This window comes from Chinchilla lanigera, unplaced genomic scaffold, assembly GCF_000276665.1.
Source record: "Chinchilla lanigera isolate Chin_1 unplaced genomic scaffold, ChiLan1.0 scaffold00007, whole genome shotgun sequence".
Taxonomy (NCBI): Eukaryota; Metazoa; Chordata; class Mammalia; order Rodentia; family Chinchillidae; genus Chinchilla; species Chinchilla lanigera.
Window position 1 is genome coordinate 21,174,624 of NW_004955408.1, and position 13,975 is coordinate 21,188,598.

General features: G+C 46.1%; 1 protein-coding gene and 1 long non-coding RNA gene across 16 annotated transcripts in view; one reads left to right on the forward strand and one right to left on the reverse strand.

Annotated features, from left to right (window-relative positions):
• The window catches only part of Tenm2 (teneurin transmembrane protein 2), a 1,190,054-nt gene that overhangs the window by 1,024,401 nt on the left and 151,678 nt on the right, over positions 1-13,975 (forward strand). The gene's annotated exons all lie outside the window — the stretch shown is intronic.
• The window catches only part of LOC102007631, a 30,961-nt gene continuing 18,090 nt past the window's right edge, over positions 1,105-13,975 (reverse strand). For all 5 annotated transcript variants that reach the window (XR_001232366.1, XR_259695.1, XR_259693.1 and 2 more), the window contains 3 exons: positions 12,161-12,246; positions 3,527-3,704; positions 1,105-1,392 (listed from right to left, as the gene is read on the reverse strand). This is a non-coding gene — a long non-coding RNA (uncharacterized LOC102007631). The remainder of the gene's footprint in view (positions 1,393-3,526; positions 3,705-12,160; positions 12,247-13,975) is intronic.

Below are 13,975 nucleotides of genomic sequence, written 5' to 3' on the forward strand. Positions count from 1 at the left end.
TTTTTTTTGGTTTTTTCTCCGGTACCAGGAACCAAACTCACGACCTTGCGCTTGCCAGACAGGTGCTTTGCCGCTGAGCTAAATCCCCAGCCCCAATCTGGGATTGTTCTGCGCGTATCATTTTCAACCTGATTCTTTAAATCAGACACACAAGCTCGAATATCGCATGGTTTCTCTTATAGGAGAAACTCAAATTATAAACAAGGAGCAAAATAAAAGATAAAGAACAGGAAGTAGGGAGCTAGGTCTTTCTCCAATGCAGGGGGGATCACCAGATGGAGGGAGAGGGGGAGGAGGAGAGGGAAAGCAGGTGAAAAATAGGATTAAAATTATGTACGAGAACCAACTTCACACAAGGAATGAGAACATTACGTACTGCAAACATACACTGATAAAAAAATAATAGGGGAGGAGAAAAATCTTCCCAAAATCTAAATATTTTTCCATAAATTCATTTTAAATGCCTCAAAAAAGTCCATCCAGACTTAAAAAAAAAAAAAAAAGTTTAGCTGATGTTCTTTTTATTGTTAATCGTTCTACAGTAAATGTCTTTATAGGCATGTGTGCGTGCATGTTTTCAATAATCTTTTATAATGAATTCTTGGAGTGGAACTACTAGCTCGGAGGATTTACAGCACATCCAGCCTTTATAACAATAACAGTAAACCTAAGACTAGCTAACACGGATAGGGTGCTTCCCAGGAGCCAAGCCTAACTTGCATGACTGCAAAGGTATGTCCCTTGATTGTGTACATTTTGGGGCTGAGAGAGCAGGGCCCAACCTGCAGCAGTGTCTCACCCAGAGTCACCGGCTGCTGCCCGCCAAGGGGTCAGGTTGTGCTTTGAGAGAAGCCAGCCAGTGCCTGCACCCTGTTCCTCTTTAGTGCTCGGGAAGTCATCGTGCGCCTGGACACATTCCCAATTTACTCCCTCTACTTGATGATATATTTTATATATTTTCACAACCAGTGAAACCCTCCCCTATTGATCTTGGGAAGGAAAAAAGCCAACAGTGACATTTTTGATAAACCCTTGGCTAAACACAATTAGAAGGGAAGGTGCAGTAAATAAGAAATCACATCAGCAGACCACTGAGAGGTAAAATTTCCATTCTTTTGGCTTTGTGGTGCAGTCTTTGCCCATCGTGCAATAACCTTGAGATGTTCATCAGTTTCAGTGACCTTGAGCCCAAGATCTCTAGAGTCCACACCATTGCCGATTTGGTCTTTGGAGTAATAACATCGACCCTGCTCCTGCGTTGGATCAAAAGGAAGCATGAGGAAGGCGTGACCTTGTGGGACGAAGGAGTATAAAATCAATCCATGCATGTGCTCAGCAGATACTGACTGAAGTCTGTCCTGTAGACACACACAGAGAAGGCATTGGCTCTGCCTGAAGGAGATGGAAATACAAGTTAAGAAGTGATGGCAGCATTAAGCGAGGGCCCTGAGATGCAGCATAGGCAGAGGATGTGAACAGATTCGCTATCATTGTTCTGATCTGGGTGTCACTGTTGCCTCTGCCATGAAGTAGCCAAAGTGTTTATGGAGGAGTCTCTCCAGATTCAGTTTCACCACCCTTAAAGTGACAACTCTTCCTCTTCAGGTTGCTATGAGAACAAATGAGATAACACCTACCGAAGGCGAGCACCTACAGAGATCAGTCAGTCGATCTAGCCGGTCTCCAGCCCTTGCAGCTTACTCGCAGCTTACTTCACTGAGTGATTCCTCTCCCCTCCCCAGCCTTGTATAAGGCTGAGCGAGTGGAGGTCTGGGGTAGCTCACCTGAGCAGGCTGCTCCGGCTGTGTCCGCCCAAGTGCAGCCGTCTAGGGGTCGGGGAAGCGTAGACAGTGTGCACCCTGTTCGCACTGCGCTCTTGGAGGTTGCTCAGAGCCCGTGCCATGTATCGTGTATGGTGTGTGCAACAACCGCCAGCCGTTAGCTCTTACTGTTCCTAAAATCTGGGGTGCATGTGCTTTGGGAGCATGAAAGTGGGCCACTGCTCCCAACCTGTGAGGGACTGTGGATAGCTTCCTGCAGGGCAGACGACTCAGGATGAGTCCTGGGGATGTGGGAGGAGAGTTGAACAGGTACAGAGTCAGGACAGAAGGGGGAAGATCTTTCTAAGCAGAGGGCAAATGGAATGTCCCTGTGGTATGGCCTGGGTTGGAGCATCACAAAGTGATTGTTTTCTTTTAAGAAACTGTGCTTTCGCCTAGTCATGGCTCACTGACAAGGACATAGCTGATCCTTTTGGAACTGGTTCTTGTAGACCAGGACTGAGGCAGGGCAGCCCATGGAGAGGTCATGGCTGTGCCCTGTGTCGAGTGAGTGCAGATTTACAGCCGGTACACAGCTCCAGCTAGGAACACATATTCAATAAAAGGAAAAAGTGCCCAAGCAGCATAAGCTCAGAGTCACCCTTTGAACTGGGGACATACACTTTTATGTGCCACAGGAAAAGTGTCACTGTAAAGCGATCAGAACTTAATAGTTTTCGGCTATTTCTCTCTATTCTCAGAAATTTGATGTGAGAGACCCCATTTTCAGACAGATGTCACACTCTGCCAAAATCAGGCCATAACATATTGAGCCAACAAGTACTGAGCACCTACTATGTGCCACGTGTCAAGGGGCTCGAGCAGTGGACAGGGCAGAGCTGGGCCCTGCTTGTATGGCTGGTAGGCACTGGCATGGATGCCTAAGAATCCCGAGGAGGGCCCACCCACCAAGAAACGCCTTGTTCGTCCTTCCCCCCCAGCAGGGCCTTACTGCTGTTTCAGCTGGAAATCCCACCTGGAAACAACTCTGAGAGGGAGAAGCGCTGGGATATGCAACAAGTTATTAGAGATAATGATGGCTTAACCTTTTGTACAGGTCCTTCATCCTTTTCTATTCATCCCACCATTCCTACCCTCTCCAGACCAGAGATTTTCAAAATATACTCCTCTTAAAGAAAAAAACACAAAGAAAAAGAAAAAGAAAGGCAGAATATCTCCTTTGGAACCTAAAAAATAAGCCCACAATTTAAGGTTTGATATATGAGAGAGAAGGGTCTTGGAAGAACCTATAATCTGCTTATCTTCAACAAGCAAACCACTAAAACTCCTGCCAAGCCCAGCAGGCCCTCAGAGGAGTTAGGCTCAGTAAACACTCCAGGTCAAAAGCTTTCTTATTAATGCAAAAAACAGCTTTGCTTTCATCTTGTAGAACCAACCATCAGCACATTCTATCTCTGAAGGCCCTCCATCAGCCTCCCCGACACTGAAGGGAAAATCTGAAGCTCTTCTAGAAGACAAGCTCTACCGGGCATCTACAAAGCTTCTCGTGTGCTTGTCTGTAGTCGGTGCTCAGTAAATGTGTCAGGGAGGATCAGTTGCCCGGGCCTGCTGGCTCTCCCTGCAGTCAGGTTAAGCAGCCATCTCTTCCTCTTCTTGGACTCCACTGTGTCACCCCGTCTCCTCTCACTGAATCATGACAAGCTCTGTCCCTGGTGCATGGCAACTTCCAACACTGTAACAAATACCTGGTAAATCAATATCCAATAATCAGCAGAATTGAGATAAATCAATTTATGGAGAAAAAGGTTTCTTTTGGCTCCAGTTTCAGCAGTTTCAGCCCCAGTTTCAGATCAGTTCCCTTGCCTTGGGCCTGCGGTGGATGACATGCCATGGTAGGAGCTCAGAGCAGAGCAAAGCTGTTCACTGCATAGCCAGGAATGGAAGACAAAAGAGGAAAAGGTTAGGGTCCCACTTTCCCCTTCTGGATACACCTCTAAAGACAAGCAAGCTACCCCCAATGAGGTCCCTCTCTAAAAGGATCTAACACCTTCCAACAAAACCAAGCTGGGACCTAGTCCTGTAAAACATGGGCCTCTTGGGGACACTTAAGATCCAAACTGTAGTGCTCTGCTTTTTGGGGGGATGTCACCTCTTCCTGCTGCATTCCTTCTTTGGATATTCACTTGGCTCTGGCCTTGCTTACCCCAGGTCTCTGCCCACAAATCATGCCTTCAGTGAGCCCTTTCCTGACAAGTGAATCAAAAACAGAACACTCCTCCATAGTGTGTCTCCTTATCCTGCTTTGATTTACTTAAATCCACTTTACTCAGGTATAATTTTAAAATGATCAAATATACCCATTTTTAAAGAAACACTTTGATCCTTAAAATTTGGAAAGTGTTTATCCACCAAAGAAGCACCATTGTGATCCTGATGCAGAACTCCTCCCTGCCCCAGTAAGGACCCCCACACCGGGCCTCATGCCTCCTTCTCCCAGGCAGGCCACTGGGGATTGGATTTGTGTGTCCCAGAGGAGAATCATGTACAGAGATTCATGCTTCCTTTTGTGTTTGGTGTCAGTGAGAGTACACATGTCCTGCACATTGATGCACTTTCCTTTGATTCCTGTGTAGACTGTCAGCTGTGTGGATGTAGAGTGCCCCCTCTGCCCATGGGACACATGGCCCAAGACCCCGAGGGGTGCCAGAGGCCAATCCCTGTATATACTATATTTTTCTACACATTCCTTCCTAAAATAGATTGTTTTATATTTTACTTTTTAAACTATTCAAATACCATTCAATCCTCTATAGTCCCTTAAATAAGGACTTGTTTCTTAAACTGTGATATTCCAAATATATTCCTTCTTAATCCCTCAAACACACTAGTTAGCCCCAATTCCTATGTATCACCAACAAGAACGAGAAAATGGAGATTTTTAAAATAATAGAGTACTACTCATCCATTCAAGAAACATTTTTTGGCCAGGCCTGGAGCAGTGCTTTTGCAATCCCAGCACTCTGGGAGATGCAGGCAGGGGTATAGCAAGGGCAAGCCCACCCAACTGAGCCAACAGAGTGGTTTAGCAAAGTGGGCTAGGGATGGAGCTCAGTGTGAAGTATCTGGGTTCAATTCCCAGTACCAAAGGAAAAAGACGAATCACTTATTAAGGACATAGCTACCAAGACTTGTGCCAGAGTAACATGCCTATCATGTCATTTAATTTGTAAAATCATAACAGTATACTGTAAGGAAAGATTGTAAAGAGGCTCTCTCTATCTCTCTCTCTCTCACACACACACACATCAAAACACTGCAAAGAGTGAAACTTTGGCAATGGAGGGACCAGGGTACTAAAGTTTGCCCGCCACTTTCCCTGTTGAGGGACATTGGAGTTGGCTGATTTGCTTTATTCTTTATCCCTAACCCTCTTCACTCCTTGGCATTGCACTCCCCATTCACAGAGTCAACTCCAGGAGGGCAAGAGCTGTGTCCATCTCATTCACTGCTGTGTGCCCAGAGCCCAGAGCAGTGCCAGCCAGGCACACAGTGGGTGCTCAGGATTGGTTGAAAGAATGACTGATTTCACCTTTTTTTCTCCCGTAATACAAGGAAGGGGGAGAATCAGACTTACAGTTGTGCCTTAGAGCTGTCTTTTCCATGAACCCTAACTTATAAACCATTATGTGACTATACACGTGCACACGCGTATGAACAAGCCTGCCCACGACTTATCCTAGCTGCCCGACTGTTGCGGGTGTTGACTGCCTCATAAGTCAGCAGATTAAAGGTGTGGTCTCTGAGGCTGGTTGGTTGGGTGTGAATCTTGACTCTACCACTTACTGACTTATAGGCAAGGTATCCAGCCTCTCTGTGCCTTAGTTTCCCTGCATGCAAAATTAGCTTGATTTGTATTCAAAAGTGTTTTTATGAACCTCAAGATGGTTCTTGAGAATCACTCAGGACAGTACGTGGCCTCACTAAATGTTAGCTTACGCTGTCATCAGAGCAGTTAACAAGCAAAAACAAGGGAAAACTGCAGTGTTTACTAAAATTTCTACAAGTATTCTTTTTTTTTTACTTTATTAGTCCATGATTGCAGTACAGAATCACTACATTCATGGTAGAGAATTGATAGAATACATAACATTTAAATTCTTTTTTCCTCTTCCCTCTACTTCTCTTTTATATTGCCAGCATCAGATTCATTTATGTATCATATAAGACTTTACAAAGTTAAGTATCATATACACAGACTAAAAGCTAGGATAGGTCTGGGGATGTAACTCACTGGTATACCACTTGCTTAGCATGCAATAGACCCTGGGTTCCATTCTCAGCACGACAAACACAACAAGAAGCAAACAACTAAAAAGAATATATTTGCTATGCAGCAGACTGCTGACTTCTTCAAACAATGTGTATCTTTAAAAATAAAATATTTTTTAAAAGCCAGGATAATAGACCAAAGAACATATAAAACATGTAAGACAAGTATGCTAAGTCAAGGTACAATTTTAGATACATTGTCCACACTGGATTATAATAACACTCATTTCCCATTAACTTCTACCTCATTCTTTATATATTGTTTTTTGTATAAGAGAAATCATGTGATATTTAAGCAGGTATGTTTGAATTACTTCACTTAACATTATGACTTCAAAAAAAAGACAAATCAAGGTATTTCTTGTACAGGTACAAATTCCCTGTGATGAATGCAATCATTGTATATAACTATATTGTGCCAATAAACTTAATTAAATTAAAATATACATATAAAATTTTTTAAATAACATTTTGGGCTCAAGGTACATCCACTTTCCTACAAATGATTCAAGTTTATCCTTCTTTGTGGCAGCCTGGTTCTCCATTGTGTATAAGTACATTTTATTTATCCATTCATCTGTTGATAGACAAATAGACTGCAAAATTTAGCTATTGTACATTGTGCTGCTATAAACATGGATATGCATACATCACTGTGACAGGATGTTTTAACACTTTTGAAAAGATGCTTAGAAAGCAATGGCTTGGTCAAATGGAATTTCTACTTTTGAGGAATCTCAAAACTGCTGTCCATAGTGGTTGTGTCTGCTGACAGTCCACCAATGAAGAAGGGTTCCTTTCTCCCCACAGCCTCTCCAGCACTTCATTTCTGCAGCATCTACCCATTCTAGATGGACTCTCAGTGTTGTTTTAATTTGCATTTCTCAAATAGCCAGCAACGTTGAACATTTTTCATGTGTTTACCGGCCATTTGTATTTCTTCATGTGAGAAGTGTCTATTCATTTCAGATGCCCATTTTTAGATCAGGTTTTTAAATTTGGGAAGTCTAACTTTTTTTAGTTCCATATACATTCTAAATACTAGTCCTTTGTCTGAGGAGTAGGTGGCAAAAGATTTTTTTTCCCATTCTGTAGGTTATCTCCTCACTCTGTTGATGGTTTCCTTTGCTCTACAGAAACTTTTTAACTTGATGTGACTCCATTTATTAATACTTAGCATATTTCTTGTGCAAGTAGGGTTGTATTCAGAAAGTCTTTGCCTACACCTACCTATGTCTTCAAGAGTTTTACTTGTTTTGTCTGCCAGCGGATTAAGGGTTCTTTAAAATGTCATGTCCTTCCACAAAACTGATCACACTGGTGTAGACTTTACTCTAGATATTGTTTCAGGCCTAACAGAGACCTGTAACAGGTACTCATTATATTCCAGGTATGGCTCTGGAATGCAGGGTTGGGTGTAACAGACAAGCCCCTCACTCTTCAGGAATTAGTATCCAAGAGGAGAAAGATAAGCTATAAATTAATGGATATGCCACACATTTTCTCATAGTGATGAGTTTTTGCTGTGGAGGGAAGCAAGGAGAAGAGCTAGAGGTGTTTCAGGGTGGAAGGTCAGGTACGCCCCTTTGTGAGGTTGTAATGTTTGTGCCAGGGCAGATACACCAGAAACAGGCAGCTGTGAGACCAGGAGAAAGAGACTGGGCAGAGGAATAGCTGGTGCAAATGCCCTGAGGTAAGCTCCAGGAACAGAGAGAAGGGCAGTGGGACTGGAGTACAGAAAGAGAGGAATGCAAAGAGCAAGGAAGGGGCTGGCTGTCAGAGAAGCTTACAGAGCTGGCATGGATGGCTGACACTCAGCAAGACCTCCTGACCTCTCCAGGCATCCTTCTTTGTCTCTTCCAGTGAGACATCTTCGTATCCCCACGTGGCCAGCTACGTCTGCTCAAGTGTGATCCTGGCTCTGCTGCGCTCTTCCTCCCCATTCTCTGCCCAGTGGCATCTTGAAAGGAATCACAAACCAGGCCAGCCACTAGATAGGCCGGTGGCTACAGCCAGCTTCTTGGAAAACTTGGAGCAGCTTCTCATAGTGTTTTGACTCATGCAAATCCAAATTCAAATCTCTGCTTGGCTGCCAGCCACACTCAGTGGCTCGGGGTACTTGCAGCTCTGGGTACTTGCCTTCTCCTTGGGCAGCCAAGGCTGTCTCCTAAGAAGCAGGGATAAGGCGAGGGTCTCGGGAGGGTGGGATGAGACAGCACACATCAGCATTTCCTATTATGTATGGCACGTAACCCATGCACAACCAAAAATGAGCTCGATTTGGCATGATGACTTTTTCCACTGTTGCAAGGTGGCATGTCCTAAGAGAATCGAGATGAATTCTACCCCACCCCAACTCCAAGGAACTGGGAGTTCCCTTGGGCTTCTGGGGAGTCTTACACCGTGAGTTGCTACAGTCTGGAAATGCAGGTGGTCACTCCGCTCTGGAAGTGGAGGGCCTCCTTCTCCTGGCCCCCAGGAGTGCCCAAAGCCCAACCAATTGCCTCTAGTTAAGTCAGTCAGATACTGGAAGGTGGGAACTGAACAGCGAGTCCTGAACAAGACAAGCAAGGCCACGCTCAGGGAAGCCACCTCCACTGGAGGGCACTGCCCCTTTGAAAGAGAGCAAAGAAACGGAGCTGAACTCTAATGAGCAATCAGCCAGACATCCTCTGCCTCAGGCCTGACTGGAGGCAGAGAGAGATGAACAGTCTCAATGAGTGACCCACTGCCACTAAGTCGTTGGCACTGTCACCGATGTGACCAGAGACCCTGCAGTAATTTGGTTTCAAGCGGCCCCCACTGTCACACAGAGCTTTCTGCACTCGCCAGCTGCGGAGCATGCTTGGCCATCTGAGGGGGAACAACATCAGACAGGGAGGCCAGGGACAGGGCCAGTGTGGAGAGAGGAGAGCAGCCGTCCGCCGTCTGTGGGAAATGTCACTATTTATTGCTTTTCCCAGTCCGCATCAGCCCTCAGCAAGCAGACGTTCCAAATAGCAATAAAGTTATTTTCTCCGTCTCCTGGGGTCCTGGACCTGGTAATAACATCTTCCTGAAGGGCAATGAGTCTGTCTTTAACCTTGTCCTCCTTGGCAGGTGAGTATTGGTGCGGCTTCCAGAAGCTTCTCTGGGCTGCACACACCCCGTGTGTGGACACCTTCCCTCACGTGAGAGTGACAGGCCCTGCTCCACGGTCCAGGCACCTCTTCTCTCTTCCAGCTCCTCTGGAAACCCACTAAGTTATCTTAATTACCCTTCCTCCTTGGTCTCTGCCAAGAAGTTGAGAGATTTATAATTGGATCAGTCAAATATTTGCTGTGGTTTATTTCTTTGCCTCTCGCACTCTCGTGAAAGTTGCATTTTCATGCCACTTTTGGGTATGAGTGATGACTCGAAGGCACAGCCTTCACGGCGCGTGCCAGCGTGAGTTATTTTCAAAGGACAGTGCGAAAGTGAGGACTTGGGGGGTGGCAGTGTTTGTTTCGGATTATTCAGCTATCCCGTTTTGGGTGGTTGCAAGAGACACATGCTGCTTTGGGAGACAAACTTCCTCCCATGACCAGCCCATGCATAGATTCATCTTGTTGGAATTTTCTCCTGTCCCTTCAAATCCCTGTCCAGGGCACTGCAGACCTATTAGATAGAACGTGCCAAGGCACAAGCTTTTTAGTCAACCAAGCACAGCGTGGTCCCTAAGCCTTCTCATGTCCTGGATTGATCACCACGGGTCCTGGAACAGAGAAATCAGATGTCCCTGGTCCTCAGCCTGAGTTATCAACTCCCAGTGATGGGCCACGCAAAGGGGACTCTGGCCAGGGCCCAGGCTTTTGGAAACTGGCCTCCTTCTAGTATCAGGTGTCTGCCAAGCAAGCTGTCCAAGCTGTAGTGTAGGACTGCCGCCCTGCAGAGCAGAGGCTCCCCTGAACCAGATGGCCTCCCTGCAAACCCTCTCCTCCCTGGCTCCTGGTCCCCCTACCCTGGAAGGCAGTTGGCTCATTTCATCCACCTTATGTTTCCAGCCCCCAACCCTTCCCTGGGCTCCAGCCACAGTGAACAGGGCTCTGTGATGCTGCTTGGTACATGGAAACCTGTGAGTGAGGAAACCATCTATTCCAGTCCAGAGCACTTCAGAGCTGGAAAGGAGGACCACAGGCGTGAACTGGGACACTCATGGGCAAAGTGAGATAAATAGGGCTGGTGTGAAGGGCCCGCACATCTCAGAGTTGGAATTTTACCAATACAAAACACCGGCATTTCCTTGGGTGATCAGTCCTCCCTGGACCTGGGAAGGAAGAGAGGCAAGGACTCAGGAAACCTCTGAAGGCCACACTGACGTAACTGTTCTCATCATTTCAGTGGCTTAATGTGACCAGCATTTATCAGCTGCTCATAGTGCAATTTCAGGCTCTCCTCCAAGTGCTAATTCTAGCATGCAGGCCTCTCCTACCTTGTGGCTCCTCTATCGTGGGCTGCTGGGTGTCCTGGCAAGCCAAGTGCAGTGGCACACACATTTAATCCCAGCACTCTGGGAGGCTGACACAGGAGGATCACAGGATCAACCCAACCTGGGCAACTTAGCAACTTAGTGAGACCCAATCTCAAAATTAAAGGCTGGGGATATACATCAGTGTGAAGGGCCAGGATTTAGTCACCTGTAATGTGCACACACACACACACACACACACACACACACACACGAGTGATGGAAGTGGATGAAGAGCGCATGAGGGATTGTACAGGGTGGAGAATAGAGCGTATCTTCCAGCTTCACGCCAAGTCCGGATGGGTGACATAGCCCACCTAACCGCACATGGCCCAGGAAGGAGGCAGACGCTGACATGGGCAACAACTAGCAACCTGTGCTCCTCCAGAGGTCACTGAGGAATGAGGTAAGGGAAGAAGGGAAAGGAGACAAGGGAAGGAACAAAAGGAGCACAGTGCCCGTCTTCCCTGAGAATCCGAAAGATGTCAGGAAGACCTTTATTCAAAGGCAACTCCCGAATCTCAGGCCTGTGTGGATTTGACCCTGAGCCAGAGTCACATCCAGTGCATGCCCTGCACTTGGTGATGCAGGGATTCCAGGCTCGCCAACTCTAGCTTGACCTGTTTCTCTCCCTTTCTAGAAAGCAGCTGAGAAGAAGGAAGTAAAAGGCATTATTCTGAGGCAAACCTTCAATACCTCCCAATTTAGTTTCCCTTCCACGGACTTCATTTACAAGCTTGTTATGTTATTCATTTGCTATTTAACAAATATTTCTTGATCAGATTCTGCTCCAGGTGAATCTGATTCAGCAGTGAATTCTAACGATGACAGCTGAAATGGTTTGAGAATGTTTACCATACAAAGCACTGACTATCCCAAGTGCTTTAAATGTATTGACGCGCTTAATCCTCACAGCAGCACTTTGATGCAGATACTGTGATGATCCCCACTTTAAAGATAAAGGGACAGAGGTACAGAGAACTTAGCTGGCACAAGTGTCCCAGCAGAACTCCACCCCCAGCGACCTAGCTCTGAAGTCCTCACTCTTAACCATGCCAACATGCAAATGATATGGCCTCACTGTTTAGATTCTTCTTAGTGGGCTAACAGTGGTGTAAAAACAGTTATATCATTTTACAGAGTGATGAGAGCTTGGAAGAAATAAAATGTAAGAAAGGAGAGAGGAATAAGACACCAGCTACCACATCACACCATCCCCTCATGCCCCGGTACTTATTTGAGAATCTGTAAGTGGCAGATTCCTCCTTCAGTGAAAACTGCCCTCCAAGCTTCCGCAGAAGGACTCCGAGGAGCCAGGCAAAATAGATGTCCTATCTGCACTCTGAAAAATGCCTTACCCCAGAGTAATTTGATTGGTTGGACAGTAAGCGCAGCAACTAGTCCTAAGCCATTTCTTGTCCCTCGGCTAGCAGGCCTGCTCAGCGAGAGATGACGAATGCCCAAATTAGTAATGACCAATGGCCCCACACAAGTAATCACCTTCCCCAAACTTTTCCTCATGGGGGTGATAACTTGGACCCCAAATGAAGTCTATTCTTCTCACCTCGGCACCGAGGAAGTTACAGTCATTCCTCTGGCTGACAGCAATTTGTAGACGTGGGTCTTTGCAGTCGGACATTCACGAGGTTGCTAAGGAACAGATGCTTTGGTTACAAAGGTCTCCGAAAGCAGTATCAGTTTGTCATAGCCCTTCATGTCATTTATTTTAGCCCATAAAGACAGCTGTGACCAATGGAATATGGGATAGAGGGAAGCTAAACACAAACAATTATTTCCTGAGATATGGGACACATTTCCTCCTCCTGGGCAGTGGCTGTCTGCAGCCCCCAACATGGGGAACCAGAACCGTATGCTGCTTTCCTGTCATCATTCTGATTTGCAAGTAGATGACTTATAGCCACCAGGTAGTTTTTAAAATGCTTATCACCTCCAAGGCCCTGCCCTAAGCATTAGCTCATGTCAGCCTTAACACGGCCCCGAAAGTCAGGTGCTGCTAGCCCCCAGTGTGAAAGCTGGAAAGAGAGGGAAGATAGATTCAACAGCCAACAACAGCGGATGTCAGAGTCAGAATTCAAGCCCAGGTGTGTCTGATGGCAAAGCCTTTGTGCTTCAGATTATAGAGTCTTTTGTTTTCAGTGATCACATTTCAGGTGGGAACACTGGCACTTGTGATGACGGGAAAGTTACACAGGGAGACTTCTTCCTATGAAGTTCGAGAGAGGGGTTATGGTTGATGTCTGTAACCGGAAAATATCTCTGTATGGAGGGGAAGGTGGAGAGAGCTTAGTCCCCCGGTGCTGGTCTTTATCTGCTGAAGACCTACACTTTGAATGCTCTCCTGAAGTCAGAGTGCAGGTAACGTTTCTATGCAGTGATTTTGAGTCTGGGAGATCAGTCCATTTCTCCTGGGGTTCTACCAATTCTCTTGTCAACAAGTGAGAAACTGGGGTCCTTTTTGGCTTCTCTCTCAGCCCCTCTGTGCAGCCCTCAGTCAAACCCTGTCTGCTGTCCGTCAGAAATGTCCCTCCAGCATTGTCTCCTCCACTGTCCTCATCAGGCCCTTCTCATCACAGGGGGGTTCCTTCACCTCCCATTTCCTAACCAGTTTTCCTACTTGTTCTCCTTCCCCCTATAGACACCTCATAGCCCGCCTGCAGAACCTCCCTTTCATGCCATTAGTCACTGCTCAACAGTCCTCAATAGCTCCCACTTGCCTGCCATAAAATGTCATCTGTTATTTACAGCAGGCCAAACTTTCGAGTAGCACTTGTTCTTCCCATCCTCTCAATGCATGTACCCCTAGCTGAGCCCTCTGTTTCTCATAAGCTCTAAACCTGGTTTCCATGGAAATAGAGTTCACCATGTAATTGCTGGTTTATATAAGGCGAGGCTCTGGGAAGGTATGGCTGTTGTAGCTGAACTAGTCTATGTCAGAGTTTTCGCTCTGCCACTTAGGAGTTGGGTGACTTTGGACAAGTTGCTTAACTTCTCTGAGCTTCAGGTTCCTTATCAATAACATATGATTACAGTCTGGTGATATAGCTCGGTGATAGAGTGCTTGCCTAGCAGATATGAGGCCTGCGATTTGCTGTCCAGCGCTGCACAGAAAACACTGCATGTCTCCACAATGGAGTGTTTTTCAAGAACTGAAAATATTATGATGGCAATAATGATGGCAGCTACCGTGCATGTTGTGTTTGCTGTGTGCCAGGCACTGTTTTAAATATTGTATTAATCTGTACAACAACCAAATGACACAGGTACTACTATTTCAGGGTTTTGCAGATGGGGAAACTGAGGCACAAAAAGGCGAAGCTAGTAAATGTCACTAGTGAGGGTTCTCTCCAGGCAGGCTGGC